This window comes from Lithobates pipiens, unplaced genomic scaffold, assembly GCF_037356315.1.
Source record: "Lithobates pipiens isolate NorthernLeopardFrog02 unplaced genomic scaffold, aLitPip1_a1.2 Scaffold_28, whole genome shotgun sequence".
Lineage (NCBI taxonomy): Eukaryota > Metazoa > Chordata > Amphibia > Anura > Ranidae > Lithobates > Lithobates pipiens.
Window position 1 is genome coordinate 94,341,882 of NW_027507789.1, and position 25,872 is coordinate 94,367,753.

General features: G+C 45.5%; 1 protein-coding gene and 1 long non-coding RNA gene across 3 annotated transcripts in view; one reads left to right on the forward strand and one right to left on the reverse strand.

Annotated features, from left to right (window-relative positions):
• Positions 1-25,872, reverse strand: part of LOC143935528 (transcription factor CP2-like protein 1) — a 416,417-nt gene that overhangs the window by 183,798 nt on the left and 206,747 nt on the right. The gene's annotated exons all lie outside the window — the stretch shown is intronic.
• LOC143935532 (uncharacterized) overlaps positions 1-25,872 on the forward strand; it is a 65,315-nt gene that overhangs the window by 14,632 nt on the left and 24,811 nt on the right. The gene's annotated exons all lie outside the window — the stretch shown is intronic.

The window sequence follows — 25,872 nt, forward strand, 5'->3', positions numbered from 1 at the left end:
GTGGTGGCACTGGAGGAGGGGTGGTGGTGGTACTGGACATCAGGGTTCACAGAGGGCCCCCTTGCTTCAGGATCCCCAGATACCCCCCTTACATCAGGGTCCCTAGACAGTCACCCCCCCTTAAAGAGGTTTCTCTGTACCTTGCTGGACTCCTTGGCCCCCAGCAGATCTCTGTACCCCCCCCCCCCCGCACCTGGGAGGAGGCAACGATCAGCAGCTCTATGATGTTGATGGGCGGCGGGAGTCTATAAACACACTGGAGAGGGGTCAGCACGGCTGTGGAGAGCATGTCTCTCATGTAACAGCAGTGCAGAGACACTGGGACTGACGTTTAATTTTCCCTCGTCCTCTCTCCTAGGGAACACAAAACACACAGCTGATCTGCTCCCCCTTCGGCCCCCCCTCCCCTCCTCTCCTGTGTTCTCCGCGGGCATTCAGGTGCGAAGCTAACAAGCTCACATTTCCCGCATTTCTCACTATATATAGAGTATATAGGGCCTAAAGCCGCAAGCAGTTTTAGACTTTTATTCCTTTAAAAATTTCATTTTGTGCAGGGACTGTTCTAAGCACAGGAAACATGCGCCACTTTACAGGCATACTATAGACACAACCCCCCCCCCCCCCAGGTATGATATTTAAAGGAATATTTCACTTTTTTTTTTCACTTTAAGCATCATTAAAATCACTGCTCCCAAAAAAAAAATGGGCGGTTTTAAAACTTTTTTTTTTTGCATTGATACATGTCCCCTGGGGCAGGACCCGGGCCCCCAAACCCTTTTTAGGACAATAACTTGCATATTAGTCTTTAAAATTAGCACTTTTGATTTCGAACATTAGAGTCCCTTAGACTTTAACGGGGTTCTAAAGTTTGCACGAATTTTCGGTCCGTTCGCAGGTTCTGGTGCGAACCGAAGGGTGTTTGGCTCATCCCTACCCATGACACTAATACAGTGATCAGAAAAAAAATCTGTACACTGTACTAATGACACTGGCAGGGCAATGAAAAGATTAACCGAGGGACAATCAGGGGGTTGAAATTTATTAGGGGATATTTGGTGGGCAAACTGATGCTATCTCCCCATTTGTCCTCTGACCATGCAGTAAAATTTATGCACAGTGGATGCTTTGTGCTTAGGAAGATTCTCTTCCATTTACCTCTTTTATCCATCCATTATGATAATTTTGGACAACTCAAACCTATGTTAAACCTGCTCCATTTAAATATGTGAATCAAAACAGACGGTGTAAGATTTCCTCCTTTTAAAGTGATACTCGCCAATCCTTGGTGCCTGTGAAATGGGAGATACTTGAAAGTGATCTACCCGACCCCAGTGATTCAGAGGTCGGACGCCAGCCACGCTGTCCTTTGGTAATGCTTGGAGGGTGATATGAAGTGATGCTTTTTACTTTTAACTTTGGTTATTCATCTAATGCTTAACTATCTCTACAAAGAAAGTAACTCCTTTTCCTAATGTCTATGCACCCCTAAAAAGTACATTTCTAAATGCATTGGGTGCTCAGCATCTGAATTTCCTGTTTGGTGATTTCAAATGGAAATTTGAGTATACTGTAAAATACCAAGTAATTCTGTAATAACCATTTTAATATTATGTATGTAATGGATTTTTTATATTTGTAACAACAATAAAGACTTTGTATTATTTTAAGAATTTATTTTAAGTTACAATTCATTGTGCAAGTTTGCCTGTTGCCTTTAAAAGCCCCATACATAAGGGTTTTTCTATCTACTAACGCTATCTAGCATCACCAGAGACACTAATATAGTGATCGGCAAAAGATCTGTTCACTGTACCTAATGACACTGACGGGAGTGAAAGAAGTTGGGGGGGGGGGGGGGTGGCTCAGGGGGTTAACTGTGCCTAACTATGTGATCTGGTGTCAGTGAAGTGCTTTTAGAGCAATGCTGGAACCAAAAAGGGCTCCAGGAGAGAAGATTACATAATTTCCTGTGCCTGCATTTTGTAAACACAGCACATGCTGTTTGCTGATCCAAAAACCATTGGACTGGAACAATGATCTATGCTGGATTGAATCACAGCACCCCAAGGCCAGCGTGTGCATGCCCCTGTTTGGGAACACAGAGGGGGCATGGATTATGTATATATACACACCTGCACAGAGCAACTGCCCTGTTGCAATAAAAGAGCTATAGGGCGGTCAGCAACTGGTTAATAAAGGGCTGGTCAAAAGCTCTTGTAGTGCCTTTATTCATTTTACACCTTTTTGGGGAATGGGTAGTTGTACTATGTACCCCATACTCATTCATATGGGGGTGGGATATGGGGGCCCCTTTGTTAAAGGGTGCTTCAAGATTCCTATAAACCCCTTGCCCGCAGACCACACAACCACTGGCCAGGGTTGTGGGGAAGAGGTCCTTGTCCCCATCAACATAGCAGAGCTCCCCCTTCCCCCATTCACTCGTCTTCCCCCTTTCCTGACCTGCCGGGCTGCATGCTAGAATAAGGGTCTAGTATGGATTTTGGGGGACTCACAGTTTTTTGTTTTTTTTTGTTGACGGCATCTTTTTTTTATATTCAGCTGAGACTTATCGGTTGTTAAGGATGCGGCAGCCCTGGCTTCCTGGTCTTCTCCTTGACCAGCTACTGTATATACGTGTGCTAAGAGGGAAAAAAAAAAGCAAAACGCTTGTAAAAAGGCAATACTTGCATTTTTGCTGCAGATCCATTGAAGTCTATAACAAGCAAAATGCAGTCTGCTTTCAAAAAAAAGCACTGGTTGAAAAACGCATAGCTGTGAAAATGTACCATGAGAAACAATGTTAAATGGACTGTAGTGCGTTTCTGCAACCTGCAAAATGCACAAAAAAAAAGGCATAGGTGTGAGTTAATAGAGTTAATATATTATCTTGAGAAGAAGCAATTTAGGCCTCATGCACACTGAGTGTTTTCTCAGCCCCCCTACACACCTTTTCTCCTCGCAGGAGAAAAAAAAGATGCTTAAAAACACGCCTACACATTTTGCACGTTTTCAGGCATGTCAGGCATTAGAGTGTTATCAGCTTTTATTGCCTAAAATATTAAATTATTCTGGCTATTGGAATGAATGAACGCTCAATCGCTAAACAGTTCTAGAATTTAGGCGCTTCAATTGCGTTTTCTGGCCAAAAGCTCAGAGCGCATTGTTGAGGAGTTTATTTTCTGCCTGTAAATGCTCATCTTCTAATATGCTTATAAACACATATGTGTGCATGGATATGTGGCTAGAATAGAGATGTGTTTACAGGCAGAAAATAAAAAGCATGAAATGCCTAAAAATCAATTTTTTATTCCTTTTGTGGATGAGCCCAGTGGCGAAACTATCACTGTTGCAGCAGTCAGACTTGCGACTGGGCCCTGCCGTTCTGCTGCTGTGGGGGGGGGGCCCAAGACCCGGCATCTCCCCCTGCACCTCTGTCCATTTAGAATGCAGTGGGGGGGTGGCGATCGGCAACTCTATGGTGTCCACGGGTGGCGGGATCACCCTGGGGCTTGTAGTTCTCTTCCCGAGTGTATACAGTGGAGAGGGGAGGGACAGGTATCAGTTTCAGTCTTCAGTGTACAAGTGATTTACTCTGCTTGTACATTCTTACTTATACATGCTCGGGTCAGAGGCCCCTCCCCTTTCCATTGTATACACCGGGGAAGAGAACTATAAGCCCCAGGGAGATCCCACCGCCCGTCGACACCATAGAGCTGCCGATCGCTGCCTCCCACCTATCCATAGGTGGGGATACAGAGATGTGCTGGGGGTTGGAGGTGCACAGACAGCAGAGACCAGCCAGGTACAGGGAAACCTCTGGAATGGGGGCCCTCTGGGGACCCTGATGCAAGGGGGGGGGGGTTCTCTGGGGACACTAATGTAATGAGGGGGCACTCTGGGGACCCTGATGTAAGTGGGGGATCTCTGGGGACCCTGATGTAAGATCCGCACTCAGATATGCACCATTTTATAATATATATATATATATATATATATATATATATATATATACGTATATATTAATATTGGGGGTTGTAGAAGTCAAGTGTAGCACCCACTAGTGAGACCAGTCCACACCAGAAACTCAATTTCAGGGCTTTTTGACCCACTTTTATTAAAAAAAAAGAAAAAAGAAAATGTCCATCGATAATTCCCACGTTTCAATTTCACAGCAGTAATAGACGAAAAATACCAAGCCACCTGGCTCTATGGTCAGCTCTGCTGCTCAGGCTTTGCTTCAGCCCTCTTGAATTTATAACAGAATTAGTGTACCTCAGTACTCTTTCCCAGCTTCCTTGCTGTTCCAGCCCACAGACTTTGGCCCTGACAAACAAAGCTGTGCAGACGTGCACACTTCTCCCTTGCTTTCCTGGACTCCTCGGGAGGGTGGAGCCCAGAACCGTGGTCAGGTGTCTAGAAATAGTCCAACAGTCACCTGACCAGTCAGTGTGCTGGTGAATCCCAAAATCTGGACCCAGGACTAGGGATTTCATCCCACCCGGATCACTACGAAATCTCCGGTTTCCAGATCCCAAAACAGATTTTAGTAAATAATGAGGAAACTGAAAAGTAATTTTCCTCCCAACGTTGCAAGCTCCCTCAACTGGTTGAAAATGCTGGGTACATACACTTGTGGGGTACCACACTACCACTATATATATATATATATATCCGCCCAAGTGTATGACTTTCTTTACTTCACTGCTATGGGCTCTAGCCCGATATCTTTTGTAGACCCAGCAATGCCCCCTTCATAGTTTCTTGCACCGGGGGCCATGAAGATTCTAGTTACGCCTTTGTATGAACCCTAAATAGGGATGGGGGGGTTATGATCACATGTATAAATACATAAATGGTCCATATAGTAAACTTGGTGTCGCATTATTCACTTTCAGGTCATTACAAAGGATCTGTAAGAAGGGAGATTTAACCTTCATGAACAGAAAGGTTTTTTCACAGTAAGGCCGCGTACACACGGGCGGATTGTCTGGCCAACTAAGTTCGTCAGACAATCCGACAGACAGTCCGTTCAAAATTTGCATGAACGGACTTGACCACACACGATGAGCAGACAGTCCGCTGAAAGCGTGCGCGATGACGTGTACAGCACGTACGACGGGACTAGAAAAACGACGTCCTATACACTGCAATGCAACCTTCGGCCGTGTAAATCCTTTCTGAGCATGCGCCATACTTAGTCCGTCCAACTTGCCTACACACGAGCGGACTGTCCGCTGAAACCAAGTTTGGACGGACAAAACCAAGTTTGAACGGACAAAATTTCGGAAATTCCGTAAGACTTTGTTCGTCAGACAGTCCGCTGAAAAAGTCCGCTGAAGCCCACACACGAGCGGATTGTCCGCTGAAACACGGGACAGACAATCCGCCCGTGTGTACGCGGCCTAAGGCTCCATGCACATTGGGGCTTTTATAAATACTTTTCTACTGGCAGAAGAAAAGCAGCTTCAAAAAGCCAAAACATTTGGGCATTTATTTCATTGGCAGAAACGGTATAAATGCGCCTAGTGCTTAGGCACATTTAGATGGGTTTACATGCTTTCAGGCACGTCAGATGTTTTTTATGTTCAAAAGTTTCTCTCCTGAACACAACTTTGGTGGGTTTTTTTCTGCCTCAATGTCGCTGCTTCTAAATTCCTGGAAACGCCTATACAGTAATACCTCGGATTACGAGCATAGTTTGTTCCAGAATTTCACAGCAAGTTTCCTATTAAGAAATAATGGATAATCCATTCCACAGCCACTGCTGGTCTATGCCGTACTGGATGTGGCCAGAGGTGCCGGGGCCCCGGAGAATGGAGTGTCTCTGAACGTCCCCGGCGCCCCCGCACCTCTGGCCAAATGTGGTACTGCACACCCCAGTGGCTTGAATCGTGATCATCTTGCAAGACAATGCACGCAAGGCGAGTCAGGATTTTCTTAAAAAAATAGCTTGTATTGTAAAATGCGCACAAAAACTACGTTACTAGCAATCCGAGGTTCCACAGTAGTGTTCACAAACACGCGGGACATTCCTGCATCTGCATCTTTGTCCCCTTTTCCCGCTGTAAAGGAAGTATGTCCCACAATTGGACAGGATCCTACAGGAGGATAAGAGGTGCCCAGCAGACACTGAGGGCACTCAAACCCCAGACAAATTTACAGAGAGGAAGAGACCACTAAAGAAGAAAAAGTCTGGCTGGCAGTCCGCTCTGGCCAGCACCCTGTCAGTGTTCAGCTGTCAGTGGAGAATTGGAGGACAGCCCGCTGGATCGGGGGTGGGAGCGCCATGATTGGCAGATCAGCATGTCATTTATCACACAAACAGCTGACCGGGAACAGACCGCGCAGGAGACCAGCCGCAGAATCTGCTACATCCACAGTACTTGGCTGGGTAAGAAAAACATTGACCTGAGAAGGGAGGGGGAGAGGGGGTAATTCTTAGGATTCTTTACTATCACCTTTGTGTTGTCATAATCGGGAGTCAGGGCTGCTAACATAACACACAGTGTCTGGCATATGAGCAAGAATAGTGTGCCCCCCCCCCCCGTCAACCCTGAACCCTGCACCCTGTTTGTAGGTCATCTCAGAATCCTGCACTCTGTAAATAGCTCATTCCAGAATCCTGCACTCTCTTCGCAGCTTACCCCAGAAACACTCTTTATGCAGCTCATCCCAGAAACCTGCACTCTTTATGCAGAGCTCTCCCCAGAACCCTGTGCTCTGTACGTAATGCACTCCAAAAACCCGCACCCTAACACTCTTGCTTGTGGAACAATAATAAAAGCATATTTTATAGGTACAAGGAAACCAGAGTTTTGTTTAATGACGCCCCTTAAGCACCTTCCACTACCACACCCACATTTGCCGTGTCACACAGAGGTAGGAATAGAGAGCAAAAAAAATTAAAAATAACAGCTAAAACAGAAGTAGGTAATTCTGGCACAGTGGAGGGGGAGGGGAGTGTGGCAGGTGTACACGGACTGTGAAGATGGTGTGGAGAATACTGAAAAAATAGGAGTATGTCAGTAAGGCCGCGTACACACGGGCGGATTGTCTGGCCAACTTAGTCCGCTGAAACGTGTTTCAGCGGACAATCCGCTCGTGTGTGGGCTTCAGCTGACTTTTTCAGCGGACAGTCTGGCGGACTAAGTCTTTCGGAATTTCCGTAATACAGTGCGTCCAAACTTGGTTTCAGCGGACAGTCCGCTCGTGAGTAGGCAAGTTGGACGGACTAAGTATGGTGCATGCTCAGAAAGGATTTACACGGCCGAAGGTTGCATTGCAGTGTATTGGACATCGAATTTCTAGTCCCGTCGTACGTGCCGTACACGTGCAAGCTTTCAGCGGACTGTCTGTTCGTCGTGTGTGGTCAAGTCCGTTCATTCAAAAGTAGGACGGACTGTCTGTCGAATTGTCTGACGAACTTAGTTGGCCAGACAATCCGCCCGTGTGTACGCGGCCTAAGGCCGCGTACACACGGGCGGACTGTTCGCCCAACTTTGTCCGCTGAACAGTGTTTCAGCGGACAGTCCGCTCGTGTGTGGGCTTTCAGCGGACAGTTTCAGCGGACAGTTTGACGGACAAAGTCTTTCGGAAATTCCGAAAAACTGTCCGCTGAAACTTGGTTTGAGCGAACAGTCCGCCCGTTTGTAGGCTACTTTCGAAATGAGCAAACTGTTCCCGCTCGGAGGAAAGTCTGCTCATTACGAGCGCGTGTGAAGGTAGGCGGGGCCCGCGACGGAGACGTCGCGGGCTCCGCCGCCTGGAATGGACTTAAAGGGGAACCCCAACGCCGAAAAAAATTGGCGTGGGGGTCCCCCCAAAGTCCACAACAGACCCTTGTCCGAGCACGCTACCCGGCCGGCCAGGAAAGGGGGGCGAGCGAGCGCGCCCCCCCCTCCTGAGCCGTACCAGGCCGCGTGCCCTCAACATGGGGGGTGCCTTGGGGAAGGGGGGGCCGCGCGGCCCCCCCACCCCAAAGCACCTTGTCCCCATGTTGATGAGGACAAGGGCCTCTTCCCGACAACCCTGGCCGTTGGTTGTCGGGGTCTGCGGGCGGGGGGCTTATCGGAATCCGGGAGCCCCCTTTAAGAAGGGGGCCCCCGGATACCGGCCCCCCACCCTATGTGAATGAGTATGGGGTACAATGTACCCCTACCCATTCACCTGTAAAATAAAAGTACCCAAAAAAAAACACAACACACGAGAAAAAATGTTTTATTGCACAGCTCCGGGGGTCTTCCGTCTTCGGGGGTCTTCTCGCCGGACTCCTCCGCTATCTTCTTGTAGCTCTTTTACTAGCGGAGGAGTCCGGCTTTCTTCCTCCCCGCCGCCGGCCTCTTCTCCCGACTTCGGGGGTCTTGTCCCCCTCTTCGGTTCTTCTGCCGGGCCACCGCGCCTTCTTGTAGCTCTTTTGCAGGCGGTGGCCCGGTCTTCTGTCGCCGCTGTCGCCGCTGTCGCCGTCGCCGCCTTCCGTTCTTCTTCTTCTTCTTGTTCTTCTTCTTCTTCTCCAGGAGATGTTGACACGACGCTCTCTCCGGCCGGAATGCCAGAGCCGAACTGCGCTGCCACTTATATAGTGCCAATGGGGCGGTGTCACATGGTATATGTCACATGGGTTGGTCACATGGGTTGATGTCACATGGTGACCCCGCCCCCTTACGATGTCATAGTCCCCATGTGACATCAACCCGAACTGCGCTGCCACTTATATAGTGCCAATGGGGCGGTGTCACATGGTATATGTCACATGGGTTGGTCACATGGGTTGATGTCACATGGTGACCCCGCCCCCTTACGATGTCATAGTCCCCATGTGACATCAACCCATGTGACCAACCCATGTGACATATACCATGTGACACCGCCCCATTGGCACTATATAAGTGGCAGCGCAGGGCGGCTCTGGCATTCCGGCCGGAGAGAGCGTCGTGTCAACATCTCCTGGAGAAGAAGAAGAAGAACAAGAAGAAGAAGAAGAACGGAAGGCGGCGACGGCGACAGCGGCGACAGAAGACCGGGCCACCGCCTGCAAAAGAGCTACAAGAAGGCGCGGTGGCCCGGCAGAAGAACCGAAGAGGGGGACAAGACCCCCGAAGTCGGGAGAAGAGGCCGGCGGCGGGGAGGAAGAAAGCCGGACTCCTCCGCTAGTAAAAGAGCTACAAGAAGATAGCGGAGGAGTCCGGCGAGAAGACCCCCGAAGACGGAAGACCCCCGGAGCTGTGCAATAAAACATTTTTTCTCGTGTGTTGTGTTTTTTTTTTGGGTACTTTTATTTTACAGGTGAATGGGTAGGGGTACATTGTACCCCATACTCATTCACATAGGGTGGGGGGCCGGTATCCGGGGGCCCCCTTCTTAAAGGGGGCTCCCGGATTCCGATAAGCCCCCCGCCCGCAGACCCCGACAACCAACGGCCAGGGTTGTCGGGAAGAGGCCCTTGTCCTCATCAACATGGGGACAAGGTGCTTTGGGGTGGGGGGGCCGCGCGGCCCCCCCTTCCCCAAGGCACCCCCCATGTTGAGGGCACGCGGCCTGGTACGGCTCAGGAGGGGGGGCGCGCTCGCTCGCCCCCCCTTTCCTGGCCGGCCGGGTAGCGTGCTCGGACAAGGGTCTGTTGTGGACTTTGGGGGAACCCCCACGCCGAAAAAAATTCGGCGTTGGGTGTCCCTTTAAGTCCATTCCAGGCGGCGGTGCCCGCGACGTCTCCTTCGCGGGCCCCGCCTACCTGTACACACGCTCGAAATGGGCGGACTTGCCTCCGCCTTACGTGTGCGAGTCCGTTCATTTTCAAAAGTTGAGCGAACTGTTTGGCAAACAGTTCGCTGAAACAGTCCGCTCGTGTGTGGGCAAGTCCGCTCATGCAAATTTTGAGCGGACTGTTGCGGCAACTGTTTGACGAACAAAGTTTCAGCGAACAGTCCCCGCGTGTGTACGCGGCCTTAGGCTGAATTCATACTGGCTTGCAGTAAAATGTAGGGGAAATGGAAATACATTTCCATCCTTCTTATGTGCATTTTAACACATCTTGTCTTTCGCTGATCTGTGCTTTAGGTGAACGCATAGACACATAAAAAAAAAAAAAGATGCGTCCTGTTCACATTACAATGGTGCTTTGACCTGTGGTGCGCTGCGTTAAAATGCAACATGACTTTAACACAACACAGGTAACAGTGTTGTAGTGTGAACAGGACACATAAAAAACGATTGTGTCTATGCGTTGACCTGCATTTTATAAGCGAGTAAGTGAGCTAAAACGCAGATCAACGTGCATTAAAATGTACAGAAATGTATATAAATTTCCCTGCATTTTAGGGCCATTTCGCATTATATGCCCTGACAGATGTTTGATTGGTAAAATATCTGTCACCACAGGGACACAAAGGAAACAATTGTTTCCTATGTCTCCCATTTACACTGCACTGTAGCATAACACTGTGCTAAAATGCAGACGTGCTGCATTTTATCACAGCGTACCGACCCCAACCACACTGCAATGTCAGGCAGCACTTCGCACCTCCCCGCCCAACATTGCAGTGAATGAACAAGTGTACATTTTGTGCACTTCATATAAAGCTTGTACAAAAAAATAAAATTGTGCATCACACTGCCCCCTAGCCAGACAGCAATGCAGAGCAGCTGACGCGTTGAATCGCTTCAGCTACTCTGTGTTACATGTGTGATTTCGCCCTTACTGTAAGTCAGTGCAGCCTAAATATCCCGAGTATGTGAGGAGTATATCAGTAATAAGGATGAGCTCAGGCGTGATCGCAACTTCACGTGCCTGAGCCCGCCAGGAAGCTCACACTCCACAACGCTAATTACAGGCAGGCACAGATCGGGAATACAAATAAAGATTGTTGCGCTGACTCAAAAAAAAAAAAAAAAAAAAAAAATAAACAAAATAAAATAAAAAATTAATGCCCTGAAGGCGGTGCTTGGATTTCAGGGTCCCGTACGCGGCTAGGCTCCCAAAAAGTCCAACACATGTAGTATCCCCGTACTCAGGAGAAGCAGCAGAATGTATTTTGGGGTGTAATTTCACATATGCCCATAGCATGTGTGAGCAATATATCATTTAGTGACAACTTTGAGCAAAAAAAAAAAAAAAAAAGTTTGTAATATTCCCGCAACTTGTGGCAAAATATAAAATATTCCATGGACTCAACATTCCTCTCAGTAAATAGCTTGGGGTGTCTACTTTCCAAAATGGGGTCATTTGGGGGGGTTTTGTGCTATTTGGCATTTTATGGCCTTCGAAACTGTGATAGGTAGTGAGGAGTGAAATCAAAAATTTTCACCCTTAGAAATCCTGAAGGTGGTGATTGGTTTTCGGGGTGCCATGCGCGACTAGGCTCCCAAAAAGTCCCACACATGTGGTATCCCCATACTCGGGAGAAGTAGCAGAATATATTTTGGGGTGCAATATAACCATGGCATGTGTGAGCAATATATAATTTTTTATTTTTTGTCATTATTCAATCCCTTGGGACAAAAAAAAATATTCAATGGGCTCAACATACCCCTCAGCAATTTCCTTGGGGTGTCTACTTTCCAAAATGGGGTCGTTTGGGGGGGGTTGTACTGCCCAGCCATTTTAGCACCTCAAGAAATGAGATAGGCAGTCATAAATTAAAAGCTGTGTAAATTCCAGAAAATTTACTTTTTTTACTAAAGACATGTGGCTGAATACATTTTGCCCTAAATGTATGACTAAAATTGAGTTTATTAGATTTTTCTTATAACAAAAAGTAGAAAATATATTTTTTTCTCGAAATTTTCGGTCTTTTTCCATTTATATCGCAAAAAATAAAAATCGCAGAGGCAATCAAATACCCTCAAAAGAAAGCTATATTTGTGGGAAGAAAAGGACGCAAATTTTGTTTGGGTACAACATTGCATGACCGCGCAATTACTAGTTAAAGCAGTGCAGTGTGAAATTGTAAAAAGACCTCTGGTCCTTAGACTGACAATTGGTCCGGGGCTGAAGTGGTTAAGGAAAAACAATTCCACTCACATTTAAGTTGATTAAAACAGGTAAACAACTGAAGCGTCCAGCGCTTCAGTGATAGTCGCTGTAGTGCAGTCTGTTCAGGTCCCACGTTAAGCCAGGCTCTGCCCAACGTTTCGTCACTCAAAGTGCATCATCAGGGGCATGGCTAAAGCGTCTATAGAGACAATGTTAAATAGACAGACTGACCCGGAATCGGAAGTGCCCTGCATTCCATACATCAAGCAGGAAGAACCAGCAGGACAGGAAGTGATCTCAATCAAGAGTCACAGTTGTTCCACCGCAAAGAAAATCGGGATCCTACAGATCGGGAAATGTCTCCTACCTACTACCTGCGACTAGCGATGCGGAGTGTCAGCTCCCTGGTGGGGAGTTGCGAACATGCCTGAGCTCATCCTTAATCAGTAAATATGAGGGCAACGTAGGTTGAAAATGAGGCAATAAAACTGATCAGGTTATTAGCAGGGACTGTGTCATAAGTAGAGCTAAAGCCAAAACTCCCTGCATTTTGGATAAAGTAAAGCTGGTCACACCCTTTTTTTTCCATTCAGCCAGGAGGCTGTCACAAAATGTGCTGGCAGGGGTGATGTTTCCAATTTCTTTATTTTTTTTCCCCTTTTTTTTCCTACATATAGGCAAGAATGGAATTTTATATAAACAATCTGAATATCATACATCGAATTTCCATATTTATACATAGTAGTAAAAAAAAAAAAAAGAACATAACAGTTCGTTCTATTACCTTAACCTCTTACTTCCCTTATAGTATAATATATAAATCCAAGGAAAAGAAAGCTAAGTTAATGGTAATATATGGGGACGGCGTCGGAGAAACTCCTCTCTCGGTCCCACATACCCTATATCTGGTCCTGGGTTGGTACTATTCCCAGCCAGGCCAGAGTTTTATTGTTATCCTCTTATTTCTCATCTCCCCCCCCCCCTTTATTTCCATCCTTGTTTTTCTCCCCCCCCCAAAAAAAAGAAAAGAAAAAGAAACCGAAATAAAATCCCCCCCCCAAACCGCCCCCCTCAGCACCCCCACAGACCAAGAAGGGGAGGGGGAGAGGGGAAGTTCTCATCTCCTTCCCCTATATCTCCCCCTCATCCCCCCTAGATCGCATCAATCTGTCTCTTTCCCTCCTCCGACGAGACATAAAGATTCCATGGTGTCCATATTTCCAAGTAGGTTTTTCTTCTTTTCCTAGCTGTCCATATTAGGTCTTCCATCCTGTTCACCTCCTCAACTTTGTTCAGCCACATGCTCACACTAGGGGGTTGTGTTTGTTTCCACCTAAGTGTTATACATGACTTGGCTGTGTTTACCAAGTGACACAGGATGGAATTCCTATATATATTTCCTGGGATCCCTGACAAATGCAAGAGAAATACTGCTGGGTCCTCCCGTATTTCTACTTCACTAAATTTTTGAATAATCTCTCGTACGTCCTTCCAGTATTTCTCAATTTTTGGGCATGACCAAAATATATGTAGAAAATTTCCCACTTCTTTCTGACACCTCCAACACTTATTTGATATATGAGGAAAATATTTTTTAAGTTTTTCTGGTATTCTGTACCACTGTGAAATAATTTTATAATTAGTTTCTTGTAGTTTTGTACATGTTGCTGTTTTAAAAATAGATTGTATCATATTTTCCTTCTGCTCCTTGGAGAAAGTCCTTCCTAGATCTATTTCCCACTTCCGAAAGAAGGGTAGCTGAAAATTTTCTACAGGTTTAATCAATAACGCGTACATTTTCGAAATTACATGCGTAATTGGCTCCTTTTCCATACAGAGTTTCTCAAATGGCATATAGCCTCGGTCTAATAACTCTGGCGCTATCTCTGTTCTTAAGAAATGTCCTAGTTGTGCCGCCTGCCAGAAATCTAATTGATAGGGGCCTTTTCTATCCATCATCTCCTGCATTGTTGGCCATTTGCCTATTTTTATGAAATGCGAGGCTTGATATATTCCTTTTTTAATCAGCTTGTCAAAAGGTCCTTTCTGTATGCCTGGTATAAATCGGGATTACCTAATATAGGGACTAGAGGTGAGTTCTGTGTCGATATCTTATTCTTAACTAAGAGATTGTAACATATCTGTAGTGTGGGTCCGATTGTAGGGTGTAGCTTTGTATCCGAAGTCAGGTTTCTATAGCACCAAGGTGCTCTATGTAATAGCTCCCTACATTGTGCTTGCTCTAAATTTGCCCATATTTTCTGATCTCCATGTCGGCACCAGTCCAACAGTCTACCTAGATGTATTGCCTGATAGTATTTATATATGTCCGGAGTTGCCAGTCCCCCGTATTGCTTCGGTAGTGTTAATAGTGTCCTCCGTATCCTTGGTTGTTTATCTGCCCAAATAAATTTCATAAATAATGTTTGTATAGTTCTAAAAAATTTCCTTGGCATTAGAATTGGAATTGCCTGTAGGAGGTACAGGAGTTTTGGCAGAATATTCATCTTGATTATATTATTTCTTCCAAACCAAGAATGTATTCCCCTGTGCCATCTCTCCAGGCATCCGCGTACCATCTTCAATACCGACGCAAAATTTAATTCATATATTTTATTGAGGTCTGTTGCAATCATTATTCCCAAATATTTCAGGCCTTGGTCCGTCCAATTAAATTTGTAATTCAATTTTATTAGTCTCGTCATTTTCTCTGGGACTGCTATCATCAAGGCTTCTGACTTGGAGCAGTTTATTTTAAAGTGGGATAGTATACTGTATGTCTCAATTTCCTTAAATAGATTTGGGAGCGAAATTGTTGGATTCGTCACTGTAAAAAGCATATCATCTGCATATGCTGCCACTTTATTATGAGTTCCTCCTATGGTTATTCCTTGGATATCCCTGTTAAGCCTTACTCTACATAGCAGTGGTTCAAGGGTCAACGCAAATAACAAAGGGGACAATGGACATCCCTGTCTGGTCCCATTTGTTATCGGAAAAGATGAAGATACCACTCCGTTTACTCTTACTTGAGCTGTAGGTTTTTCATACAAACTTGCTATCCAGCCTATCATTTTCCCCCCTAGCTTTATATGTCGGAGTACCGAGAACATGAACCCCCACCCTACCCGATCAAAAGCCTTTTCTGCATCTGTTCCTAAAAATATGCAGGGGGTCTCGGCAGAATTGGCTATATGCATTAAGTTTAAGGCCTTGATAGTATTGTCTCTTGATTCTCTTGTTGGGACAAATCCCACTTGGTCTTGATGAATCAGAGAGGGCAAATACTGTTGTATCCTCAAGGCTAGTAATTTACTGAATATTTTCAGATCCGCGTTCAGCAAAGATATTGGCCTATAACTTCCACATTGTTTCGGGTCTTTACCTTCTTTCTGTATCACTGTAATTGTAGCTTTAGCTGTATCTGAGTGGAAAGTCGATATGTCTCCTATTTCATTAAACAGTTTAACCATATATGGGCATAATTCCGGCATAAGCGTCTTATAATACTGGGCTGAGAATCCATCTGGGCCAGGTGCTTTCCCACTTTTTATCTGTTTTATCGTGTTTTGTACCTCATCTAGTGTGATTGGCGATTCCATCTCCTCCCGTGCAGTGCTTGACAGAGTCGGCATTTCACTTGAGCTTATATATTCGTTTATCTTAGCTTGATCTGATGCCCTCAGATTCAGATTATACAGTGAGGAGTAAAAATCGCCGAACACACCAGAAATCTGTTCTGGTACCCGCTCTTCCTCCCCATCTTTTTTCCTAATTATAGGTATGTATGTCTTTGATTGTATTTCCCGTAATGCTCTCGCCAATTGTTTTCCGCATTTATTGCCGGATTCATAACTACACTTACGTCCTATCTGAATTGCCATTTTAGCTCTGTACTGTAACAGATCTGTCACTTGCCTACGTGTACTTATTAAATCTTGTTCAACTTCTAAATTCTGAGCATGTTTATGTTGGGCTTCTAGATGTTGCATTTTTGCTAAAAGTTCTGTTAACTTAGTTTCTCTTTCCTTCTTAATCCTTGCTCCATGCTTAATCAGTACTCCTCTGATTACTGCCTTGTGCGTTTCCCAGATTGTTCCCGAGGAACTTTCTGGGCCTTCATTCTCCTGAAAAAATAATTTTATCTCCTTTCGGACATCCTCCAGCACTAAGGGGTCTTGAAGGAGACTCTCATTGAGTTTCCACATCCTAGGGGTTGAATGTTTTTTTCCCGTTAGATTATATTTAAAAAAAATTGGGGCATGATCTGACCAGGTAATTAGACCAATAGTGGCTTCCTTAACTGAGGATAGTTGTTTATGCGGAATAAAGAATATATCTATCCGTGAGTACACTCTATGCGGATTAGAAAAAAAAGAGTAGTCTCTTTCCTTGGGGTGTAGTAATCGCCATATATCTACCAGTTTTGTTTCTATTATTGCCTGAGATATCCTCTTTCTTATTTTAGGTGTCACTGACGATGTCCCCGATGAGGTGTCTTCACTAGGGATTAATGGGATATTAAGGTCTCCCCCCATAATCAACTGTCCTTCTACAAATTCCATAAGTTTATCAAATGTCTCTTTAACAAAAGAGTCTTGTCGTATATTGGGGGCATAATATGTTGCTAATGTTACTCCTACCCCTCCTATAGTCCCCTTTACGAACAGATACCTTCCCTTTGCATCTATCAAGGAATCTCTATGATCCCATGCTACTGTTTTTGATATCATAATGGTTACTCCCTTGGTTTTGGAATCCGGATTAAATGCGTGGTAAACCATTGGATAACCAGTAGTCCTCCACAAAGGGAGATTGTTTTCTCTGAGATGTGTTTCTTGAATGAACGCTACATCTATCTTCAGTCTCTTTAAATCATGGAATAACATTCGTCTTTTTTCAGGGACATTCAATCCCTTTACGTTCAGGGACATTATTTTTAAAGTTTCCATATCTCCTCGGAAAGAGAGGCAGAAACAAAACAAAAAAAAAAAACCCCTTTAAGTCTACCCCCTCCCACCCCCCTCCCGTCCGATTTACCACTCCCTCCCTCCCTCTCTACCAATCCCTGGGTTGGCCGTTTTCCAACGGTCTCCCCACGAATCTCAAAGCTCTACTGCTTTTAACCACTCAATTTCCGGACCCTCCGGATTGTGAGTGTTTACCTAATGGGGTTTTGTGGTTGTGCATGGCTGCTCCAGGGCGAGCTTTCCCCGTGCCCTCCGCCAGTCTTTTATAATAACACGTTTTCTAATGTCGCCTGTTACTTCACTACACATTTTGTCTACTCCAACATGGCTCTTGCAAAAGAAAGGAGAGATCGCAGAAGAAAAAAAAAAAAAAAAAAAAGGAGAGACAAAATTAAATATATCCGTCCATGTCCGTCTATATATATATACATATATACACATGCATACACATACACATGCACGGACACACACACACACAACTGGGCCTATGTAAGCAAGTGCATACATGTACCCACATTTGTCCAAAACTTAAGCCTCCCCTATATTTATATTAATCCCACTCCCCTCATTCCCATTTTCCATATCTCCTCTCTGTTTCTCTCTCCCCTCCTCCAAGAACCATATTGTGTATTGACCTTATTCCAAAAATACGATACATTAATACAATAATACAGCAATACAAAAACCTACATTCCTCATCCCCTTTAAAAAAAAAAAAAAAAAGAAGGGGAGGGGAGGGGAAGAGAAGAAAAGGAGGGAAGGGGGGGGGGGTAGAACCGAAGGTTACATCTCATGGAAGTATTTTATTCATCTTTAGGTTCAGATAGGGGGGTCCAATCCCAATCCATGGGCCTTCCGTTTCCCCCAGGTCCCTGACTATGTGCTTTTATTTTATTAGTGATAATATTAGTGATTAGTGATATTAGTGATTAACAATATTTGTTATTTAACTCCTTTAAAAAAAAAAAAAAAAAAAAAAAATAACGGGCACTTAAACACCTTCCTGCCCAGACCAATTTTGAGCTTTCAGCGCTGTCGCACTTTGAATGACAATTGCGCGGTCATGCTACACTGTAGCCAAATGAAATTTGTATCATTTTTTTCCCACAAATAGAGCTTTCTTTTGGTGGTATTTGATCACCTCTACGGTTTTTATTTTTTGCTAAACAAATAAAAAAATACCGAAGATTTTGAAAAAAAATAGTTTTTTTTTTGTTTCAGTTTCAAAACTTTGCAAATAAGTAAGTTTTCTCCTTCACTGATGGGCACTGATGGGGTTACACTGATGGGCAATGATAAGGCGGCACTGATGGGCACCGATGAGGTGGCACCAATGAAGTGGCACTGATGAGGTGGCATTGATGGACACCGATATGTGGCACTGATAGGCGGCACTGATGGGTGGCACTGATGGGCGACACGGATGGGCACTGATAGGTGGCACAAATTGGCACGGATTGGCATGGATAAGTGGCACAGGTGGGCATGGGTAGGCGGCACAGGTGGGCATGGGTAGGCGGCACAGTTGGGCATGGGTAGGCACTGATAGGCGGCACAGATGGGAACTGATAGGCGGCATTGTATTATAATATATTGCACTAATGGATGCCAATCAGTGCCAATCAATAATGCATGCAAATCAGTGATGCCCATTGTGGGCACTGATTGGCATCCATTATGGGCACTGATTGGCATCCATTGTGGCACTGACTAGAATCCCTGGTGGTCTAGGGTGGCATACCTTGTCCTTGGCATCCCTGGTGGTCTGGTGGCGTCCCTGGTGGTCCAGTGTGGGCATCCTCGGGGGGGCTGTGCTGATAATCGATCAGCACAGACCCCCCCTGTCAGAGGAGCAGCCGATCGGCTCTCCTCTACTCGCGTCTGACAGACGCGAGTGAGGAAAAGCCGATCACCGGCTTTTCCTATTTACACTGTGATCAGCCGTGATTGGACACGGCTGATCACGTGGTAAAGAGTCTCCGTCGGAGACTCTTTACCGAGATCATAGTTGCCGGCTGTCAGACTGACACCCCGCAACAACGATCGCCGCGATGCGCGCCCCCGGGGGCGCGCAGCGGCTCATAATCCTGATCACGTCATATGACGTCCGGTCAGGATTATGAAACCACTTTGCCGCCGTTCATTTGCTATAGGGCGGGCGGCAAGTGGTTAAATATACTCTCCTTCTCTAACCCTCCCTCACCTGCTCATTGTCTCTCCCATCATCCCTCCCAAAATCCAAGCCCACCCATGTGCCACCATCATATGTATTCACTAACTCACCACTTCCTTTACTCCCTCCCTCTCTCAAAAAAAAATATTTATATACCCCCCCCCCCCCCCTCAACATTTCTAAAAAAAAAAAAAAAAGAAACTTTCAATCAAAAAAAAAAGGACACGGCAAACCCCTATCCTCACATTTTCTCCCAGCCCTCTCTTTACCCCCTATTGAAATATAGTATAGTATTATATAGTATTCTCCTAAGTGACCACCTCTTCTAGGAACCTAGGTTATGTAAGTCCCCCAAGGGACCTGAACCCCCCTCTCCCCCCTCCCTCCTTCTCTCTCTCCATTTATTATATATATAATTATATGATCATGTTTATGTATTTATCTTGAACTCTCCGTCTATATCTCCTATCCTCTTCCCCCTCCGTCCCACCCCCCTCCCTCTTCCAAACCTCCTCCACCCACCTGCTACCCCCACCTCATCCCTCATTATCTCCATTCATACCAATCCAAAAAAAATTGGGAACAGATCTCTCTCTACTCATACTTCTTAAATCATCATGGGAGGGAGTAATTGAGCAAGTTGGAAACCTAGGGGATGGGAGAACGGAAAAAAAAAAAAAAAAGGAAGGGAAAGAAAAAAAAACCAGAAAAAAAAAAAAAAAAAAAAAAACAGATTCTGAGGTATGGCTTAATTTGGCTTAATTTCCAGCGTGTGTCCCAGTATACTGTAACATATTTCTCTCATCCTTCCCACTCCCTCTCCTTCCCTCCTGTATTTCTGGATTTTTTCTCTGTAGCTGAGAGAGTGGGAGTCTCCAATTCGGCACCATAAACGGCTCAACACCTATAAAGGCAAATAGCTTTGAAAGATCGCTGTAAAGTCGCAATGTGCATGTAGATGTTCCTTTTCTTATTACCACAGCAAGCGGGTATTTCCATCTGTATGTGTGTCCCTCCCGTCGTACACAGTCCAAGACAGTTCGCAACTGTGTTCTGCGCTGTAATGTGGCCCGCGATAGGTCAGGTAAGAGCTTCACTACCTACCCCTCTATCTTAATAGTGCAGGCCTCCCATGCCTTCCTCAGCAGAGTCTCCTTATGCGCATACCTATGGAGGCGGCAAATTATATCCCTGGGTCTTTGGGGGTCTATCGATTTAGGTCCTAACGTCCTGTGTACTCTGTCCAAGTCCATGTTGGGCGGGACATTACCCTCTAAAACTGTGTGAAAGATGCTCATTGTTCAGCGACTTCTGGAACGCCTCGGAGCCTCAAGGTACAGCGACGGCTGCGATCCTCAAGCTCCTCGATCTGAAGCTGCATCTCCGCCATCGTCTCCCCATGCTCCTTGCTCTCCCTCTCCACTTTCTCTATTTTTCCTCCAAATGAGGATACTCTTACCTCCCCCGCTATCAAGCGGTCGGAAATGAGCTGGATCTCAGTGTGTACCTGCTGGATCTCCGCACGGTGAGTCTCCTCCACTCTCTTAATGAGAGCCTCTATATCGGCTTTCGTTGGTAAAGCCTGAATTAGACTCTTCAGATCCTCTGCTTCTGATCATATCGGGGGTAGCTTCCTCGTCTTCCACTCTGCCATTCCCAGCATTGGTTGAGCTTTTCATCTCTCCTCTATTCAACTGCACACTCCCCGCCTCACGGGGCTTGGCTGTGTCCGTGGTCTCAGCGATGTGCCCGGCAGCCGACATCCGCCTAGGGGAGAAATACTGCTGTATAGCAGACTGGGGGGCACCGTACCCTGCAGCTCTATGGGAGGTTTTCGTTTCCCTCTGTCTAGGTGCGCTCATCCCGGGATCTTCAGGCGCAGATCACCTGTGACTGGCGGTTCCGCTCGGAGCTCGGACTCTGCACGCCCTCACTCAGCCATGCTCAGACCCCGGGAGGGGGGGGGGGGTGATGTTTCCATCCAAACAAAGGAGATGGCATGCATACTCTTATGGTTATGTAGCGCCCTGCTCCTGATGGGCAGACTATTATTTTTCAAATTTAGTTTTCTGAAGCTGTAGTTGGCTCGTTTTCTGTAAAAGTTCTGGTTTCTGTACCAGTCCAGCTGGGTTGCACTGGTTCCCACTTGACCGTAGGTGTCGCTGTCACCGCCGGTAAGTGTGGAAATGCAGCAGGCTGGATGTATTGAATACCACCTCTTGCTCGGAAGTGGGTCAGTGGGAGCGGTTTCCTTGCTGTGCATTCTGGGAGAGGGTATTTAACGTACCGACGCCATTTTTGGTGGTTCGTTTTCCAGAGTCCGCTATCCCGACCTCATGGCCCTCCTGGCCTGGGGTCTGTGTTGCATGGTCCTGTGCCTCGGGGCCGGCTGGCCCAAGGCGCTGCAACTCAGAGGGTAGGCCCACAGCAGTCTTGGGGCCTACTGATCCAGGGGTGGTCCTGTGGTGTCTCGCCTGCGGGGAGAAGCCAAGAAAACTGGAGGATCCAGGGGAGGACTTTTCTAGTAGAGGACCGAGATCAAGGCTGGTGTCTCTGGAGGAGCCTGGAAACTCAGTTGGAGGACACAACCCGGATCAACACCCATATAATATCGCCGGGTCGGCTGAAAGAATCTGGTACTGTATGGTAGTTCATTAATACTCAAGATTTCTAAGTTTAATTGACAAGTCTGTGGCAGAGACTTTGTTGAGCATCTCATCGGCTGCTAGGTCAAGTGAGAGGGGCCTATCCGATGGTTGCTGGATCCAGTCTGTGGAGTTGTTTGTCCTCTGGATCTGACCAATACCTCTAACCCGCAATTACTAGATGCCTCAACTCCCCCTTTATCCTCTGACCCTCTATTGAAAGACTTTTTGTGCTTATCCTGAATAAATGTTAATTCTAAAAAGGACTAAGTGTCAGATTCATCATCATTTGGGCTACTTTCTAATGGGGCCCCTGTGACAGAGAAGCAAGCAGGTGAGGTAATGGTAAGCCCAAATAAAACCAGCAGCTCCTTCGGGGGTTAGTGCTACAGTTGTACACATACCACGACCAGCTATGCTGTGCTTCACAGCCACAGTAACGATTATGCCCAGTGTTGTTTTCCATGGGCATTACCACCACTAAACATGACCTACTCATGTAAAAGCCACTTGGCTTGCAGTTGTGGTGTGGTTTACATGCAAAAGATTGCCTTTTGAATGCTTTATAGTCATTACTCTACCACCCCCTGAAAAGCCATCCACTGCTGATCACTTTTCAGAAGGTGCACAAGTGTGAACGCTCATTGTCATATTTTAGTGCAAGAGCTGTGGATGTAGCATTCAGGATGTGGGAGAGAAGGCCTGGCTTTGTTGATGGAAAATGTATATGCAGAAGATAGGTTAGTAGAGCTGAAATCACTTTTGGATTAGCAGCAGTGGAGAGAAGATTGATATTTTGCATTACGCAATGAAAAAATTAGCAATCTTTGCGCATGCACTGGAGACTGGCTGCTAATGGGTTAACACGCATGCTCTGAGCATGAAGGATTAATGCAGGTGCTGAGGACTGGCTATTGAGGGGTTAGCTCACATAAGCAGAAGCCTAGGTACTGAGATGTTAAAGCCCAGGTCTGTGAAATTCAAAAATTATCTTTTGCAATGAGGTTAAAAGGGATATACTGTATGGACAAAGCTTTTTGGTCTTACTTCTTTTTAGGTCACAGGAGTGCACTTGAACTCTGTGACCCAGTCAGCTGTTGGCTCCAGGCTCTGGAAGAATCCTGACCATATTGGTCAGGATCAACCCAAATGCATGATTGGCCATTGGCTCAGCTGCCTCTGCCCCCTCTCCAGCCCAGTGCTCCAGTGAGACCCGAAGGAACAGAGCAGGGAGCGGTGACTGTCAGTCACCACTCTCTGCTCAGAGCTGAATGATTAGTGTTCATGTGATCACCAAGTTCTTGGTCTTAAAGGCGCCAGTGGACAGCTGCAGTATCAGACCTATGCTGCAGCATGTAGGGGGTATATACATTTTTTTTTAACACCCCCCCAAACTTCTTTAACTGCTTGTTTAGCCTACGGGAGACCTTAATTTGCCTGATACATTGCTCCCTAGCACTCTCCTGTCCCTCAGCACTATCACATTCAATGCAGGGCTATGGACCCTGTATTGGTCTTGCTGATGTCAGGACTAGGGATGAGCCGAACACATCCGGGTCAGTTCGCACCAGAACTTTTAAACGGACCCCAAATTCGTATGAACGTTAGAACCCCATTGAAGTCTATGGGACTCAAACGTTCGAAATTAAAAGTGCTAATTTTAATGGCTAATATGCAAGATACTGTCCTAAAAAGGGTTTGGGGACCTGGCTCCTGCCCCAGGGGACATGGGTCAATGCCTAAAACGTTTTTAAAAATGGCCGTTTTGGCGGGAGCACTGATTTTAATGACGATTAAAGTGAAAAAAAAAGTGAAATATTCCTTTAAATATCGTGCCTGGGGGGTGTCTATAGTATGCCTGTGAAGTGCCACGTGTTTCCCGTGTTTAGAACAGTCCCTGCACAAAATGACATTTAACGTAAATAACGTCATTTAAAACTGCTTGCGGTTTTAATGTTATGAATGAATGAAATACTTGTATAGCGCACAATGTGAACTGAATCGCCTCTAGGCGCTGTTATATCTGGTTCCTGCAATATGGTTGAAAATCATTGAGAAAAATGGCATGGGTAGCCCTCCCTGCCCATTACCAGCCCCTTTGGGTCTTGTACGGATATTAAGGGGAACCCCGTACCCCCAGGCCCTATATACTCAGAACAGCAGTATACAGGCGGTGCAAACAAGACAGGGACAAGACAGGGACTGTGTAGGTTTGTTATGTTAAGTAGAATTTGTAATTTTCAACTGGTACATTTTTAAAGTGTAGCTCCAGTCAAAAAATCTATTTTTAAGCTTTTTGGAAAACATAGGGAAGGGTTATCACCCCTGTATAATTTGTTTTGCCGTCTGTCTTTTTTCATCTCACTTGCTGTTATCTCCTTCCGTTTGCAAGTAGGAGATGTTTGTAAGTTGGATGTTTGAAAGTAGGGGCCTGCCCTATATGCTCTGCAGAAATGGCGGAACAAGGTGTTGGTTTTGCCACAACATTGTAAGCCCTCAAAGTGACTCTTGGTGGGCGCTGGAGCACCCTGCTGTGAACGATTATATCAAGAATTGTAATTACATGCCATTGTTGAACAGTGGTAGAAAAATTGACCTTTGGTGGTTGTGGTGCTGGTGCCACAACACTATAAGTCCTCACAGTTACTCTGGGTGGGCACAGGAACGGGCCCTCCTGTGAAATATTATATCAAGAATTTTCCAAGGATGAGGGCTACTCTCCAGGACTTAGACTGGGAGAGAATATTCGCTTCAATGGGCACAGAACAGAAATGAGAATTCTTCAAAAATACTCTTTGGGACCTCACTGCAAAGTATATTCCCATGGGCAATAAGTTTAAAAGACTAAAAACAAAACCTATGTGGCTCACAGCCAGTTAAAAAAGCTATAAACTATAAGAGAAGAGCTTTTAAAAAATATAAAAATGAAGGATCACTAGTGTCATTTAAATGTTACAAAGAATTTAACAGAATATGTAAAAAGGAAATCAAGGATGCAAAAATTCAAAACGAACGACAGATTGCAAAAGACAGTAGGACAAACCCAAAAAAATTCTTCAAATATATTAATAGTAAAAAGGTCAAGTCTGAGCATGTAGGCCCTTTTTCAAAATAATCTAGAGTTGGTGACTGGGGACAAAGAGAAGGCTAATTTATTAAACACTTTCTTCAGCTCTTTGTACACAAAAGAGCATGGGGGAGCGCATGTCCATAATGAGGGTGATAGTGACACAGCCCCAAATGATCCACAATGGCTCAAAAGTGATATGGTCCAGAAATATTTAGACAGAATAAAGGTGGATAAAGCACCTGGCCCTGATGGCATCCACCCACGGATCCTAAAAGAATTGAGCTCTGTAATTTCAGAGCCATTGTATCTAGTTTTTAGGGACTCATTAATGACAGGAATAGTCCCACTGGATTGGCGCAGGGCGAACGTGGTGCCTATATTTAAAAAGGGATCAAAGTCTTTACCAAGTAACTATAGACCTGTTAGCTTAACTTCTATAGCTGGGAAGATACTGGAGCGTTTAATAAAAGACCACATCGACGAGTTCTTGCTGAACAAAAACACTTTAAGCAACAGACAACATGGATTCATGAAAGACAGAAGTTGTCAGACAAATCTGATTTCTTTTTATGAGGAAGTAAGTAAAACCTTGGACAGAGGGGTGGCGGTGGATGTGGTATACTTGGATTTTGCAAAAGTGTTCGATACAGTTCCGCACACACGGCTCATGTGTAAGGTAAAGTCTACAGGTTTGGAAATATCAGTTTGTAAATGGATAGAAAATTGGCTAAAAGACAAAATTCAGAGAGTAGTGGTTAATGATTCTTACTCTGAATGGTCTAAGGTTATCAATGGTATACCCCAAGGTTCAGTGCTGGGACCCTTACTTTTTAACATCTTTATAAATGATATTGGGTCTGGGATCAAAAGTAACATTTCTGTCTTTGCAGATGATACCAAGATATGCAGTGGAATAACGTCCTTACAGGATGTCTCCAATTTACAAGCCGACCTCAATACACTGTCTAATTGGGCAACTATGTGGCAGATGAGGTTTAATGTTGATAAATGTAAAGTTATGCACTTGGGGGCTAAGAATGTGCATG